At 34.8% G+C, this 18,541-nt stretch overlaps 1 protein-coding gene and 1 pseudogene across 7 annotated transcripts in view; one reads left to right on the top strand and one right to left on the bottom strand.

Annotated features, from left to right (window-relative positions):
* Nucleotides 1-6,648: 6,648 nt before the first annotated feature.
* LOC132098174 (sentrin-specific protease 8-like) lies at nt 6,649-9,613 on the bottom strand (annotated as a pseudogene).
* Nucleotides 9,614-9,736: 123 nt separating this feature from the next.
* Nucleotides 9,737-18,541, top strand: part of LOC132109967 (unconventional myosin-IXAa-like) — a 136,842-nt gene continuing 128,037 nt past the window's right edge. For 6 of the 7 annotated variants that reach the window (XM_059516493.1, XM_059516485.1, XM_059516477.1 and 3 more), the window contains exon 1: nt 9,739-10,054. The gene's annotated coding sequence lies outside the window, so the exon portion shown is untranslated. Of the gene's footprint in view, nt 10,055-18,541 lie in introns of all 7 variants that reach the window. The other variant, XM_059516521.1, reaches the window with a different exon arrangement.

Here is an 18,541-nt window from a genome sequence, read left to right as displayed (position 1 = left end):
GCTAATCAAATCTGAATACAATATTAAATATGTCAATTCCACAGGATATACTGACAAAACTATTCTATTTATAAAATCCAAGTAGTAAAAGCATAAAAAATAAATAAATAAAGCTATAGCCTACCTCTCAAAGAAAATGAACACGGATGTCACAATCAGACAATCGTAAATAAAACCAAGCCCATCTATGTACCTGTCGAATCAGCTAACGTTAGTCAAACTTTCATACTCACCCGTTAAAAAGGTCTCTTTTGGAATGGGATTTGTACCCCAGGAGGGACATTGGAATGATAAGGGTAAGGTACGAGGGTTTTTTTTCCCGCTCGTGAGTATGTTGCGATAACCCCGCGAGGTTTCACTTCATCATTGACTTGACGTAAGCAATGAGTCAGTAGGCTACTTGTTGGACACTCTGTTGTAATAATGTAATATTTATCATTACATTTTTACAAACATAAATCTGTCGCTAGGAAACTTAATGTGGTTCCATTAGCGTCATAGTGTCAAGCATCGGTCTCTGTCTCATTATCATAAGAGTGCTGATCGTGTCGAAAGTTACTGCAGTGGGTTAATACAGTTTGCCGAGCATGAATAATGGCAGGGAGGGGGGAAAATGTGTCATGGTTTTGGTTCAAGACCCTATACTAGCAAGTAAAAGCATGCCCAGATTACAAATTGGCCAAATGTGGCTATTTGCCTATATACATACTTTACTAAATTTAAATAGCATCTGGCTACTGCAGTTCTCCTTTGAACACCAGGTGGAGACACATATCTAAAAACATAAACCAGTCATTTTAAGTAACATTTCAACTCAATTTACTAGGACTTTTACTTTATTCACAAGTAAATTATCCTAAATGCAGCTTCTGGCAGTCACATGTCACAATGTGTCCCAGACTTTTAGTATTTTGAGGCAATTAATTTCTGGTGATACACCTGGTTCACAAGTTTAAAGTGGTCACAACATCCTCAAAATACCACTGCTATTTGTGCAATGACTATGAGAGAACGCCACATACTACAAATTTGTATTTACATACAGATGGAGGTAAACCTAATTTGCAGGAAAATTGCTGTTTATTGACATTGATCGAAGAAGCACAAAATGTTACTGAAGATCAAATGAATTGAATAAAATCACGTATAAAAACGTGATACCCCAACATTAACCCAAGCTGAAATTTGTGATAACTTACAACTTACAGTGCACTGAAATTACATTTTCTTCTTGTATGTAAAAAACTAAGATGGATGTGCTATCATGGATGTGCAGCCGCCTAAGGACAGTTTTGATCAACTCTCTTTTGGCTTTCTCCATATCACCTGTGTTATTATGGTGAATATTATTACATATAAAGGGGCAAAACAGTCATTGTACCCTTCTTTTGTTTAAAAAAAAAAATACACTTTTTAACTTTAACATGTATGGGTTGACCTGCAAGTATGTTAAATTATTCTGGCGACCTCAGCTACCAGATTTTTTCTTTTAAAATGTTTTTTTTTTTCACAGTGTAAGCTTTATTTTACTGTAGTCAGTAAAACGAGGTATGAACAATAAAATAAATGAATTCCTAGAAGTGCATGAGTAGACATTTCTAAAAAGTTATTTTTGTCATGTTGTCACGCTCAGTTGAACACACAGACTATAGGCTGTCCTTTTCACATCCTGCGATGCCGTGACCTATAACTATTAGCCTAAAGCATGTTTTCATGCCTACTAAACCTGACCTATAGTTCCAGCCTGCCATATATATCCCAGGGACAGGGTTTTCATGTGGAAAAAACAGCAACAACCTTCAGATGTCCTGTCTTCAAGTTCATAAATCCATATAGCTTTGTCTTTTTTTGCAGTGGAATTTGTCTTTAAGGAAGTCAGCTACATATAGAAACCTAGTCTGGTGTCTTTGTCAGGAAATGGATTTTGCAGTATCAAATAAAATACTTCTTTTCAAGTCTTCATATATATCACCAGAATTCAAAAACAGCTCTGAAGATATTCTAACTTTAATGAACAAAAAAGGTCAGAGGTCATTTAACATTTGGTGCTAAATTTACTGCAGCCATGTTAACACCTCACTGGCAAGTGTTTACGGAGTAAGAGCTCTGAGATGCGTCTCATTCCAGCCTCAGCGTCACTGTTTGTGCTCTTTCAGTCATGCACTAACAGCAGTGTGAATGGACATACCAGAGCAACATTCCCACATGACACCTCTCTAGGTATACTTTTACATATGTCAATCTTATCTGCTTTTTTACCCTCTATCTCATTGTGTGCACTTGTGAGACTATGATAATAGAGTTAAGATCGGTTACAGACCTTTTGGAGAATGCAAGGGGCTATTTGTGTTCACCACATGATCTCAAGTTACAAACCTCATACTGTAACAGAATATTTGGAAGGGCCCAAAAGGGTGTGGATTATCAATAACATACTTTTTTACATCACAGTAGACATTCTTTGTCACCTACTGTCAGAATCCACACCGTTTAGACCTAAAAGGCTCTGCTTTCATAGGGTTTGGAAAAATATTATTTAAAATTTTACAGTTGTGTAACCATCATGTAACATCTTCCTTATACTTCAAATATATGTGATGTGTAGACATTATTTTCAACTTTTATCTATCTATCTATCTATCTATCTATCTATCTATCTATCTATCTATCTATCTATCTATCTATCTATCTATCTATCTATCCACACACACATAAATGAGTTTTTTTCACTCATGATTTAATGTGTACACATTATTTTCAACTGTTATCTATCTATCTATACACACATACATAAATTTGTTTTTCACTCATGATGCATACACACACACACACATACATATACGCACATATATATATATATATATATATATATATATATACTTTAATGGGCCCAAACAAAAAAATAGTCATGTCATTTACATACTCTACTGTTTAAAACACTGTAAACACATATCAGTGTTTATCTCACTTTACTCCACTATACTGTTGCTGCTCTATTGTTTAGCGATTAGAATGTTTATACTGTTTATTTCTTTTATCAGTTTTTTTATTACTTATTGCTATCTACTTGTTATCTTGCATATTCCTACAGAACTGGGTAGACAAGTTAAGAACAAAGCAATTTAGCCAGGGGGCTACGTTTAAGTTTTTACAGTCACTTATTGATGTGAAGAAGGGCCTGAAATGTGTTTACACTTCTGAGGAAATCTGCAGTACATTACAGAGCAGTTTAAGAGGATGCGGATGAGGTGTACTGTCCCAGAACTGAGATCATGAAGGTCAGGACCCCCTCAGAGAGATAATGTGAAACACCTGAGGCCCCGGAGGAGCTCAGAGCGCTTTCAAACAGAGTCTACTGTTTAAAGTAAACCTGGAAATGTGAGGCCCAACAGCTATTAACACGTTTCCAGTGATGACCTTTGCATTATGGACTGAGGTTCATATAATAATGAGTTGTTTCTTCTATAGACGAAAATGGCACAACAACATTTGAAGGTAATGTTTTGTTTTCAAAGCTTATTTAAATCTATGGACACCCCTACTTGTGTAAATGTATGTAATGTTCTTCAATTTTTCCACTCATTTTAACCAATGACATTTCCAATTACTCATGATCTACTTGATGAGGATAACTATCGATAAGGATTTAAAAAAAAAAAAGTATATACTAGATATATAGATACAGAAAATGATTATTTTAATGTTTATGTGTAATGTTACATTTCTTATTTTAATTAAATCATCCCGACCCACTGGTTGAGAACCTCTGCACTACAGGTCTATTACACTGTAGAAGCATTTTTTTTTTTTTTAAATACTTTCACATGTGGTTAATATAAGTATTTTCTATATCATATTACAACAAAGGTATTCTTCTCAAAAAGTCTAAAAAATAAGCAGGAGGTTCCCATTTGAACTCTTGCCCCACTATATATGAACTTTATTTTTTCCTTCAGCAATAGTGTTGACAATGTTCAACAGCTTATTTTGTAGTGTTGATTTTAATGGCTTCCTTTATTATAAACTGGATTTCAAAAATAAACCTGAAATGAGTAATATTCAGTATTCACTGGAGTGAACAGACGGACATCTTAACCTTGTCTCCGCTTAACCCCATTGTTTTATTAATGTCACACTAACACAATTTGATGAAGGTTTTCGTTAAAAAGAAGAACAATGTAGAACATTTCAATGTAGAATTGGTAATTAAGTAAAATTAGAGAATTCTAATTTAGTATTTGAACAATGTTTCAAGCTTCTGTATGTGTCCAAAGACTCCAAAAAGTCTGGTCTTGCTTTAGATCAACACAACCATCTTTTATGCAAATATATAATTCACAAATGTAAAGAGTTCTGCTTGGAGTTGTGATGAAATGACTCCCTAGGACACACACACATGATGGTTTAATTGAGGTCAGTATTACTTGTATAGTAAAGTTCCCTGCATGCATTTTTTTAATTGGTTTGATATGTAATTAGCTCATTATTATTAATATCGGTTTCATTCAGTTGTAAGAAAGCTGTTATACACAGCTGAAGAATATAGTCACACAATCATGCTTTTGCTGGTGTGAGGTTACAAAGCATCTTTTCAGCTCAGCCAGAGGATGCACTTGGTTAAATAAAAACTACTCTACTGTATTTTTGTTCAGCCCGTGTGTTGTAACAGCACATACTACATTTCCTTAGCAAACAGTAGCTTAGACAACAATTACACAATCACATTCTTTGTCATCAGTACTCTACTCAAAATAAGCCCTGAGCAAAAGTTCCTGTAAACAAGCATCACATTCACTTACTCACTTCATGCTACTTATCTAAACTATTCAACAATACATTCTGAATCTGCTTAACCGACTTGTGCTGCTAACTGATTCGTTGCACTGATCACAAGTCTCTTCTCTCTTATGAATAGATGAAAGATCATAGATGTATTTGTAAAAGCTACAGCACATCCAAAAATTAAACAATTGGTCATCATCATTTAGTCACCCCTGTAAATGTTATTTCCTTAATGTTAGATGTTTTGACAAATGCTGACACAGCTCATTTTCATACAGTGTAAGTAAATGAGAACTGAGGCTGTCAAGTTAATATGAACAAGAAATGTATGCAAGTATTGTAGATTTACTTGAGACTTGTGCAACATATTTTACTTATATTACTTTTGCAATATAAGCCTACTGTTTGGTTATGACAAACACCAGTCAAAGTTTGGTTTTCACATGTCATATATAAATATATACCAATAAATATGTGACCCTGGACCACAAAACCAGGTAAATTTTTGAGATTTATACATCTTAGCTGAATAAATAAGGTTTCCATTGATGTATGGTTTATTAGGATCAGACAATATTTGACCGAGATACAATTATTTTAATATCTAGAATCTGAGTGTGCAAAAAAATAAAAATACTGAGAAAATCACCTTTAGATTTGTCCAAATGAAGTTCTTAGCAATGCATATTACTAATCAAAAATTAAGTTTTAATATATTTACGGTAGGAAATTTACAAAATATCGTCATGGAACACGATCTTCACTTAATAACCTAATTATTTTTGGCATTACAATTTTTTTTTTATAATTTTGACCCATACAATGTATTTTTGGCTATAGCTAAAAATATACCCCAGCGACTTGAGACTGGTTTTGTGGTCCAGGGTCAAATAATTGATTTAAGAGCTACAGTGAAGGGAAATTGCTGACTTCTGAAGAATATCAATATAGTGCACGATTCACTGCTTTTTTGATACTTCGAAAGGAATGATTTACCCCAAAATTTAAATAAGCTGAAAACCATCAACCATCCAAGATATAGATGAGTTTGTTTATTAATTGGAACAGATTTGAAGAAATGTAGTATTACGTCACTTGCTCACCGATGTATCCTCTGCAGTGAATGGGTGCCATCAAAATGAGAGTCCAAACAGCTGATGAAAACATTATAATAATCCACAAGTAATTCACAGGACTCCAAACCATCAATTGAGGTCTTGTGAAGCAAACTGCTCAGCGTTTGTAAGAAGAAAAAAAAAGAAAAAATCCTCTATGAATAATGTTGCTTTCTCCAATGTCTCATCTGAAACAGTCCAAAAACAGTTCTAAACTAAATAAATCAGTGGATTTTGATGTGAGAGGACAACAAGGGATGGACTTTTTCAACGGAGGAAGAGGTATTATTGATTATGGACTGGTATTTTGACCAGAAGCAAAGGCTTAAAGTTGAAAAGCCTTAATGATGGATTTGTTTCTTATAAACATGGAGCCTTTTATTTCCAATCTTTTTTATTGTCATTTTGTCAGGACAGTATGAATATCACTTACATCAAACTGATCAGAAAACCAAAAAATGGTCTGACAAACATGGAGCTTTGTAAGTCACAAGACATTAATTGATGGTTTGGAGTTCTGTGGATTACTTGTGGATTATTGTGATGTTTTATCAGCTGTTTGGTCTCTCATTCTGACGGCACCCATACACTGCAGCGGATCGATTGTGGATCAAGTGATGTAATGCAAAATTTTTTTTTTTCAAATCAGTTCCAATGAAGACAAAATCTGCTTGCCTAAGGCTGAGTAAATTTTCAGCAGATTTTAATCTTTAGGTGAACTATCCAGTTCAGACTGGAGACTGTTGACTGACAGAGCAGGCCAAATTCACTTTCATTTTATGAAAAAAGCAGTGTGAAGACTCTGCATCTCACTTCTCATTTTGGGTTTGGAGCGAGGTGAGTAATATGATAATGGGGTTTTTGAGTGAACTATTCATTTGAGAGTTTGGCAAATCATTTTGAGAAGTGCATGCTGTTTTTTTTGTGCATCCTTTGTGCAGGATTGAGTACGATAAATAAGTGTGTTCACTTTGCCCATTGGCTACTGCAGTTCATGAATACATGACGGTGCTGTTGCATGATGTAATAAAAGGTCAGCTAGTCATTCTTTGGCGAGTCTCTGTATTAGTGAATACCATTCTGTCCGTTTCTGTGTAATGTAGGTGGGTGTTATGATCTGAGCGGGCAGCTGCGGACAGCCCTCGACCCTAGCACTCTCACATAGAGCCTCAGCATTACAGATCACATACAGTACAGACCAAAAGTTTGGAAACATTACTATTTTTAATGTTTTTGAAAGAAGTTTCTTCTGCTCATCAAGCCTACATTTATTTGATCAAAAATACAGAAAAAAAATGTAATATTGTGATATATTATCACAACTTAAAATAATTGTTTTTAAATTTATTATACTTTATTTATTTCTGTGATGCAAAGCTGAATTTTAAGGATCATTATCACATGATCCTTTAGAAATCGTTCTAATATGATGATTCATTATCAAAGTTGGAAACAGTTCTGCTGCTTAATATTTTTTCAGAACATGTGATACTTTTTTAGGATACTTTGATGAATAAAAAGTAAAAAAAATAAAAATAAAAAAAGAAGCTATATGTTTCTAAAATATAAATATTTTGTAATAACAATATACACTACTGGTCAGTAAATTGGGGTCAGTAATTTTTTTTCTTTCTTTTTTTTTTATAAAATCAATACTTTTATTCAGCAAGGATGTGTTAAAGTGATAGTAAAGAAAATATATTATTAGATTTTTTTTTTATTTTGAATAAATGCAGTTCTTTTTAACCTTTCATTCATCAAATATATTAGACAGCAGAACTGTTTCCAACACTAATAATAAATCAGAATATTAGAATGATTTCTAAATGATCTGATAGACTGGATGTCACATGTGACACTGAAGGCTGGAGTAATGATGCTGAAAATTCAGCTTTGCATCACAGGAATAATTTTTTTTTTTAAGTATATTCAAATAGAAAACTATTATTTTAAGTTGTAATAATATTTCACAATATTACTGTTTTTTCTGTATTTTTGATCAAATAAATGCAGGCTTGATGAGCAGAAGAAACTTCTTTCAAAAACATTAAAAATAGTAATGTTTCCAAACTTTTGGTCTGTACTGTACATGCCACAGTCATAGCTGTTCGGCCTGCGAGGGGCTTTGCTCCTCCACAAAGGGCACTTTCACTCCAGTGCCTAGAAAAGCTTCCAGCTTGGCTGCAATATGCCGGGCATGCAATGAGTTGCTTCCACTCTGGGAGTCATAGTGGGAGAACTGGTCGGTGTCTCTCCGATAGAGAAGTAGGCTCCAGTGAGAGCCACTGGCCGTTTGATTTGAGTTGTCTTTGACAGCCAAAAAAACCCACCGTCGAGATGCAAGATTCAGCGGCTCCAGGAAAATGGCAAGCTCCTCTTGACATGAGGCGTACTTTATAAACTGAGCGACTTCTGGGCTGATGAAACAGAAATTCTCGCCCACATTTTTGAAGCGATCTGTTGCAAAGTACTCAAAGGCAAAACCTATGACCTGATCGTTGAGCCAGTGGGGTCCATTTAAAAGTGCCACGTCTGAGCGCCGTAGGAGACTGTCCTGGTAGCTTTGTACCATTGGATCCATCCTCAAGGCAACCTGAATGACAGCAGTAGCTACTGTGGGGAGGACAATTGAGAGATATTATTGATTTGCATACACAGTACCATGTGAATACCTTCAATGCTTTTACCTGAAGTAGACTTGATTACTGTAACGCACTTTTTTTACTGGGCTCCCACAAAAAAATAAAAAATAAAAATAAAACAAATAATTAACACACTTCAGCTTATCCAAAATTCAGAAACTCAGCTATTAACTACAACTAGAAAGAGAGAACATATAACTCCAGTTTTAGCTGCTTTGAATTGTTTTTTTCTATTAAATTTACGCACCTCTTTATGTACAAAGCCCATAATGGACAAGGACCAAACTATACTGCAAAGTTATATTTCCTCAGGAATATTAATATAATCTGCTGTTGATTTATTGGAGGTTCCAGCAACAGACGTAAGAACATTTTAAAGAAAGTTAAACATGTGTCTCTTTACTGTAGCTTTTATTTAGTATTCTATGTATTACGTTATTGATATATTGATTTTTATGCATAACTTTTTTTTTTATCTGTGCTGTATTTATTGTTATGCTATGTTTATTTGTTTAATTTGTGTGTGATGTTTATGCTTTTATCTAAAGCAATTTAAGCTGCATTACATGTATGAAAGGTGCTTTTTAAACAATGATGTTTATTACATTACATTAATCTATCAATCTACAGTATCTATCTACCTATCTATCTATCTATCTATGTACCAAAATACTAACACAATTTTGTTTTTCTTACCATTTTTTGAATGGCCATTAATTTACTTCTATTAGTGCATCTTACTCTGACCTGTACTTCTTGTATTAATGTTAAGACTACGTATAATGTAATATATACGTGATTCAGCATTAAAGTTGACTTACTTGCAAAAACGGTCTTCTTGCACAGGAGACTAGTACTGCACTGCGCACTGATTCAGGCCAAACCAATACAGTACACTTCTGTCTTCTTCACAATTTTCATAATACCAGTCACCTAATTTGACAACACACTTGTTCTTACATTGCTAAGGAAAGAGTCCCCAAGCTCTCATAACGTCCACAACGAGGGCACGTGCCGTAAACCATTAACTGTTGTTATTGAAAATGTCGTGCTTCTAAACGTTTGCGACAGTGTTGAGGGGCAGAGCGCTTCTTCTCCTTAAATACACGCCTCTTTTCAGTGATTGGCTGACATTCGTGACGCAATTGAAACGTATAGCGCCTCTCAAACGCAGCCCCCGCCCACCGCGGCAGCGAGTACGCGCAGCGCGCGTCTGAACGCTGATGAGAAGCAGCACTGATTAAGCAGAAAAAAAAAACAGAACGGAGTTTCAGCGAGCGACTCCCAAGAGAAAAGAAACGCAGCGCTGTTGGGAAATTTCAATGGGAAAAAAGACTACAGTCATTTTTTAAATCAAAATGACACAGAAGCAAGTATTTTTGGACACGGGAAAGTTGCAAAGGACAATTTGAGCGAGACCGTTCTGGGATATCAGTGGACTCGAGCTGCGCTGGATTGGATCTGTCCTTAAAGGAGAAGCGCGGCACACTGGATTTTTACACTGAACTCAAAGAGGTGAGATTTAGGCTGTTAAAATTATTTCCACATATGCTTTCGGCGAAGCACACAAACAAACTCATCGTCCCCATTTAACGTGACCCGATGTTGATTTAAAGTTTGCCTGCAGCGCCAGACATCAGAGGTGCAACTCCTGCTTCATGCTCTCGGGACGGTTGCTCGTGGCATAACTTACGTACAACACTATAAGGTGCTATTTGTTTTGATTCAGTGTCAGCGGACATCAGAGTTACCAGTGATGGGTGTAACTAGTATAACTGTGTAAGAATAACTTTGAGCTGACATTTCAGAGCAAAAAGTGTGACCGATGCCCTGGGTGGAGATGATGATGATGATGGTGCATGTATAATTGAACACTCACTTCAGCCTCAGTACTGCAGTAGCCTAATCATGGGCCAAATCTGCACAGTCATCCGGACCCAGTCAGAATGTTTAATTTTCCTTTCATTCTCTGGTGTTTTTTATAGAGATACAGTGGCCTTAAACATATATGGGCACTCAAGTTAGATAACTCAAGTTATGAAGATACAGCTTTTTACTTCTTTTTTTTTCTTTTCTTTCTCAGAACTATTTTGAATGAGTTTTAACCATCTGATGGGATTTTAGTGGATTTAGTTCCTCACAAGTTCACTCAGGTTTCCTAGCAGAGTAACCACAGGTGTAGCTCATCACATTAGCTCAACTTCCTTTTTATTCATTTTAAACTATATATTTAATCCTTATTATTTCAGTTTGAAATCTACTACAAAACTTTAGTTTTTCTCGAAGAGAGTTTGTGTCTAAACACTTCCTGTAATGTTTGATTTATGTGTCACTTTGGTTGTCAGAGTCACTTGGAGTTGCTGGGAAAGTTTGCTCTTGTTGGTGGCAGTGTTGAGCAGCACAGGTGATGTGAGGAATGTGACGGGTCTGCTTCAGCTGTCTGAGAGAGTGTGCCATGACATGACTTTACCCCGACAACTGTCTGGCCCTCTATATGACATCCAAGTAATTAGCTAAAAACCTCCCAGTGTGGACAGAGAGCTGCATGCTTTCGAATCAGATTTAGGTTACTACTGTTTTAAAAGCATGTGCTTATAAAAATGTGCTGTGCGAGTGGGGGTGATATCATAGTCCTGAATTATGTTCATTCATATATTCACATGGCACTTATTTTAAGCATACCATAGTGCTATAATGTATTTAAATAAATTGTTAAAACAACAACTACCACCATAGACTTTCTTAAAATTTGTGAGATTCTTTTAAAGGGGCTTTCAGTTTGAAACAAAATCACTTCACAGATTTAATAACAGTTCCTTGTTATTAAATATTAACGCAGAGCAGAAATAGAAGTTGCATCATATTTCCTGGGGGGAGAAAGTAAAGCCGGATGAGAACACTTATTATAGGGACTACTTGAAATAGGGCTGCACAATTAATCGAATTTCTAATCGTGATTACAATTATGGATGCCACAATTACATAATCGTTCAAAGCGGCAATTAATCGTTCAAAGTCCACTTATGTTATTCTGCATGGTTAAGATGTTTTTTTTCTTTTTTTCTTTTTTCTTGTGTTAGTGTAACATTATACCTGTAATAATACTTTTTTTTTTTATAACATTTTAAGAAAAAACAATCTGATGAATACAGGTGCATCTCAATAAATTAGAATGTCATGGAAAGGTTCATTTATTTCAGTTATTCAACACAAATTGTGAAACTCGTGTATTAAATAAATTCAATGCACACAGACTGAAGTAGTTTAAGTCTTTGCTTCTTTTAAATGTGATGATTTTGGCTCACAGTTAAGGGAAGACTACTGATCTGACAGTTGTCCAGAAGACAATCATTGAAACCCTTCACAAGGAGGGTAAGACACAAACATTCACTGCCAAAGAAGCTGGCTGTTCACAGAGTGCTGTATGTTAACAGAAAGTTGAGTGGAAGTAAAAAGTGTGGAAGAAAAAGATGCACAGCCAACCGAGAGAACTGCAGCCTTATGAGGATTATCAAGCAAAATTGATTCAAAAAATTTGAGTGAACTTCACAAAAAATGGACTGAGGCTGGGGTCAAGGCATCAAGAGCAACCACACAGACGTGTCAAGGAATTTGGCTACAGTTGTCGTATTCCTATTTTTGAAGATAAAGATTTCATTTTCCAGCAGGATTTGGCACCTGCCCCCACTGCCAAAAGCACCAAAAGTTGGTTAAATGACCATGGTGTTGGTGTGCTTGACGGCCAACAAACTCACCAGACCTGAACCCCAGAGAGAATCTATGGGCTACTGTCAAGAGGAAAATGAGAAACAAGAGACCAAACAATGCAAATGAGCTGAAGGCCACTGTGAATTGGTGGGGTTTTGTTAAATGTGAGCCAGAATCATCACAATTAAATGAACCAAAGACTTAAACTACTTCAGTCTGTGTGCATTGAATCTAATTAATGCACAAGTTTCACAATTTGAGTTGAATTACTGAAATAAGTGAACTTTTCCAAGACATTCTAATTTATTGAGATGCACCTGTATTTGACATTTGAGGTTTAATACTACAGAAATTCACTAACAGGTTTTCAACGTATTTATTTTCATGTCATGCAGTTGCGTCAATCTATGGTATCAACATCATTCAGTGTAAATTGTGATAATCGTAATTAATAATCACAATTACAAATTCAAGGGAATAATCAACAATTATGATTTTTCTCATAATCGTGCAGCCCTTACTTGAAATGGTCCTGTGAAATACATTTTATTTTTCACCATGTGCTGTTTCATTCTGTTTTTATATTTCTGGATTGTTTAAATGGTGTAAATTAAATTTTAGTAATCAAAAAGCTTGTCAAATTTACCGAAATCATGAAACTTCTGCAATTCTACAGCAATTTATAAAAAGTTTAACTTTACATTTTAGGGTACTATTTATTAAAATTACATTTTCCTTAACTTCTGTTTGTTTGTTTTTTTCCTAAACTGTGTTTTCTTTTTAATTGTTCTGGATTCAGTTTTAATAGTTTAAATACATTTTTATCAAAAAGCATTTCTAATCAATTTAGTTTGTAACACCTTGAACAATTTATAAATTCATTACAATTTCAAAAAAATAATAGGGCCATATGAAATGTTTTATTTTTTCAGAAATTCTGTTGTCTGTTTGACTTTTTCTGGATGTGCCATATAATTTATTATCAAAAATGCTAGTTATCAATCATATGAAGACATACAACATTTTCAATTCAATCTTTAAAAATGTAATCAAATAAAAATTGAGCAATTCCTATTATTGTTACTATTATTATTTCGGCAAAGTAGTGCACAACAGAGGCTGTGTGATAGTTCTTAAAAATAAATATTTTAATAGATATAATTACTTTTAGAAGTCAATTTTACTGTATAATCTATAATCTGTCACAGTTTCTTCATTTTAAACCAAACTTTTATTTTGACCCTGGACCACAAAACTAGTCTTAAGGCGCTGGGGTATATTAGGCCTAAAAAAAAAATTTGTTTGGTTCCGGTTTCCGACCGACCCTGTCAATTTATGTGCGACCCAAATTTATTTTATGAGACTGGGGAAGAACGGTCTTTCACACATCGTTAATTAAATTACAGTTTCCTTTAAATGCTGTTTTACACTTAAGTAATCCGTTAAAAACCATTAAGTATTGCATCAAAACCCTTTAACTGTCAATTCCTAAAGTGAGCTATAACTTAAGGTTTGGAAATCGTAACATTAAGAGAAACACGGGGGGAGTCAACAATATATCGCGGAACAGAGAGGGCACTGACAACATGCTGACAGACAGGACATTAACATTACCAGCTTACTTTTAATATGAAACAAAGTCTCATTTGGTTATTTCGCCTTTCAAATGTGGTCATTTTTTAAAGAAATGTAAACAATAAATACCGTTTTGTGGCTCTTGAATGTGTCGAACAGATCGCTGTAAGTTAGATCATCAGTTAAAACTAACTGATCGTCTCTTGCTTCTAGTTAATTTATAGCATCAAAATCAAATAAACCACATAAATGAACATAACAAAGAATGTTGTTTGACTACAAAAAGATGTCTGTACACTCCGTTTTTCAAGTTCAAATCCTCCATGTTAATCTACTATGAGATCGCCTGTCAAACTCCCGCGAAGGCTTTTTGTGTGTGTGTGTGCGTTTTGCGTGTCTATGGCAACAACAGACTTTAAACGGGAATACAGAATCACTGTCGTTAAAGTACCGGTACACACATTTCAAATCAGCGCGCGTGTGTGTGTGTGTGTGTGTAAAACTGCCACTGGAGAAAAAAAAAAAAAAAAAAAAAAAAAATCCCTACCGACCAATGACCTCAACTGACAACCAACCGGAACCAAACTTTTTTTTTTTTTAGGCCTTATTAGCAATAGCTAAAAAAACAAAAAAAAAACATTGTTTTGGTCAAAATTATCGATTTTTCTTTTATGCCAAAAATCATTATAATATTGAGTAAGGATCATGTTCCATGAAGATATTTTGTAAATTTCCTACTGTAAATATATTTAAAAAATGTACATGTGGTCTGACTAAATCTCTCGGCATGTTTTTTTAAAAATTGCATTATCTAAGCAAACTAAACAAGAGTTACACTGTCTGTTTTTATTGTATTTATCTCAGAAATGTTTGTATTTTGAATATGTCAGCTGTTCTTCAGACAGTAAGTTACTTAGCTGAATAGCAGATTGTGGGCAGCTGTAAGCAGACAGACTGCTGTAAAAGGAGTATGGCTCAAGTTCCCGGGCTGTAAATAACCCGAAAACAACAGTTATGATCCCTTTTACCTTTTGTCTGTATTTCAGACACAGACTAATGTGTGTTTTGACAGTTCATTGTTTGGCTACCATTTAGGTCAAATTTCATATAAAGATGCTCATGCTATTTTGCTTACTTTAGTGCATTTTGACTTTAGAAATATGTGTATTGGCTTTCCATAGAGCCAAACTGCCCACAATATGTGCCAGTCCTAAATTATCATCAAGCAATAAATCATCTTGGATTTATGCATCTTACAGGCTGTTATTTTTCTTGGAGCTTGTTTTCGAGATGATCTAAAATTCAAAGCCTGGTGTTATGTTTATCCAATCCAAGCAAATATTTGGAGTGGATCTGGATCGTATTTATGCCTGTGTGTAGTTTAATTCCAGAGCTTCCCTTTTAAATGACGTTCCGACTCTATAAAATCCCAGCAAAATGATTCACTGAGAACAATATTTATTCAACTTTAATGTGTAGAGTTCGATTTAATGTGACATTTAAAGGGTTAGTTCACCTAAAATTGAAAATTCTGTGATTACTCACCATCTTGTCATTTTGATTAATTTTAGTAATATTTCTGATGGAACCTGAGATATTTCTGTCCCTCTGTTCATTTTGATGCTTCAAAATGTTCATAAAACATTGTAAAAGTAATCCATATGAATTGAGCAGTTTACTCCATGTCTGATGAAACACAATCAATTTTATATGATGCATGGATTGATTTTAGGCTTTTATTCACATATAAAAATTGATCAACGCATGTGCTTAAAGCACATCAAATAAGGTAAACCGAAGCTAAACAATATCTTAGTTATATATGGCTTTGGGACATCATATTGAGTGTCAATATGATGCCTCTTTATCCCTGAGGGCAAGCTGTCACAGATTCTTCTTCCCTCTGGCAAAGGAAGGATTGAATGACATGGATGAGAAAGTAAAAATGAACGGAACATTGTGTTTTGGTGTACTGTATGCTGTGTATTTGTTTTTACATAGTCAAATAGCTATATATATACAATACAGACCAAAAGTTTGGACACACCTTCTCATTCAAAGAGTTTTCTTTATTTTCATGACTATGAAAATTGTAGAGTCACACTGAAGGCATCAAGGGCTATTTGACCAAGAAGGAGAGTGATGGGGTGCTGCACCAGATGACCTGGCCTCCACAGTCACCGGACCTGAACCCAATCGAGATGGTTTAGGGGTGAGCTGGACCGCAGACTGAAGGCAAAAGGGCCAACAAGTGCTAAGCATCTCTCGGGGAACTCCTTCAAGACTGTTGGAAGACCATTTCAGGTGACTACCTCTTGAAGCTCATCAAGAGAATGCCAAGAGTGTGCAAAGCAGTAATCAAAGCAAAAGGTGGCTACTTTGAAGAACCTACAATATGACATATTTTCAGTTGTTTCACACTTTTTTGTTATGTATATAATTCCATATATAATTCCACATGTGTTAATTCATAGTTTTGATGCCTTCAGTGTGAATCTACAATTTTCATAGTCATGAAAATAAAGAAAACTCTTTGAATGAGGTGTGTCCAAACTTTTGGTCTGTACTGTATATATATATATATATATATATATATGCATTTTAATAGGAAAGGATGGTGAATACGGAAAAACGCATGCAAAAATTTTTAACTCGATGTTTAAAGACCTTTAAGCTTTGCTATATTGACAATGCAACCTGTTCATTATCAAAATAAAATTCAGTCAGTCACACACACACACATATATATAGCCTATAAACACACTGCTCAGTTTAAATATGTAGTAAAATCTGTGCCGTTAAGTGTCATCACCATACCGCCATGATGTTATGCAAAACATTTTGTTTTACTTGGATATTGGAATGTGAGTGAAGTAGGCTACATAATAAATAATAATTTGGCATTCAAATACACTGTGAATATGGAAACATTTGATTTTGTGTCGAATGAGAGACCCAACGTTGGTTACAGTTTCGTTTTAGCCTAAATGAATTAGTTTTGCCTTGTCGTTTATATTGCTATAACTTCTTAAAGGCCTATTTTAATACTTGTTGTTTTCTAAATACTTTTAATTGAAAGGATTTGTTGTGGAGTGAGGGGAACTAAAATAGCCTAGGTATGTTTACAGTTTATTATAATGTTTGTAAACATTTAGCATCGGCATTTAGGCCTATTTCTGAATGAAATAATAAAATCTGACTTATTATAGGCCTATGTGAATTTTTTTTAAATCTTTTTTTCTAAAAAACATTTTTTTAAATACGCGTATCGTATTTTAACCTTGCAGCAAACCTTTTTAAATATTTTGAGAAATTGCTGAACATAAATGACTTTTTAAACCGTTTAACTGATTGTATTAATCGGTCAAAATTCTTAATGGTTGGTTAACGGTTAACAGGTTAAAATTAACATCCCTATAGCCTGCCATTTGTTTCAGTTTATTAGAAGTTTTTTCAAGAATTGCACTTAGAAACTTTCTTCAAAACAAACTTCTTGTTCTCCTATTTCATGAATCTGGCCTCTAGGTCTTAGATATGACTTGGGACTGTGGGGTTTTCTTTGCTAATTTTATCAGCTTTATGGTAAAAAGTCTTTTAGAAAAGTAAAATCCAATAATTTATCTTTAAATTGTGTGATTTAAGGCACATTTGTTCAAATCCTTAACGTTAAAGGGATACTCCACCCTAAAATGAAAATTTTGTCATTAATAACTTGCCCCCATGTCGTTCCAAACCTGTGAAAGCTCAGTTCGTCTTCAGAACACAATTTATGATGTTTTGGATGAAAGATCATCACCCTTTAAATTATATGAGCATTAGCAGTGATGCTTTAAAATAGTTTGGATGTAGTACTTGGCTAGCTTAAGTAGGTTAGTAGCTACCTGTTTGTTCTTGATAAATATGCAGCAGCAGAACAGGTGTTAACAACAAGCCTCTTTTTGTAGTGTAGGGGCCCTAGTAAAGGTGGCACCGTAAAACTGGGTCGTTTCTCTAAAAGTACAGGATCGTAAGGGAAAAATAGGGCTGCTCTGACCTTCTCATCATAGTGAGAAGAGACTGGACTTGATTTATTAGAGTTAAGCGGTCGGTCTTCACCAGCAATAGTCTTGCTCTGTACAGTATTTACAATCTTGGATACTGTCTTAACATGAGTGTGTGTTCTGCAATATCAGTTTGTACAGCAAGTCAGGAGGCATTGATTGGAAAAGCTGTACTTGCCCACAACCCAACAGTCCTTTCAAGCCAAAAATAATAATAAATATGCACTTTTCTGCTTTGGGATAGGGAGAAAATGTGAAGTCCTGATGAAAAACAATGTCCCCAAAAAGAGAAAAAATGTAAATCCACTGGATCAAGGCCCCACCAAAAAAACAAAAAAAAAAACAGGTTATCCTCCAGCTGCAAGAAAAAGTACCCAGAGTATTGTCCAAAAATGTGTATCCCAGACCAGATCGTGCCCATATAAAATGGTTTCAAAGTCTAATATGCAGTGTCACTATTCCCAGAGATTACTTTGGACAATTACACAAAGCTAGGCTAGCCCAAAACAAGCCAACTCACCAACCAGTAAATTAGTTCCTGTACATGTTGTTATTTACTCATGTAGTTCAGAACTTTATTTGCGTTCTTCTGTAAAACACATAAGCAGATATTAGAACACAGGGGCTACGTTTACATGCACAATTTTTGGTTCAACCGGACAAAATTCATTCCGATTGA

This window comes from Carassius carassius, chromosome 2 (assembly GCF_963082965.1).
Source record: "Carassius carassius chromosome 2, fCarCar2.1, whole genome shotgun sequence".
Classification (NCBI taxonomy): Eukaryota; Metazoa; Chordata; class Actinopteri; order Cypriniformes; family Cyprinidae; genus Carassius; species Carassius carassius.
Note: the sequence above shows the minus strand (reverse complement) of the source record. Positions and strands in the feature narration are given on the sequence as shown.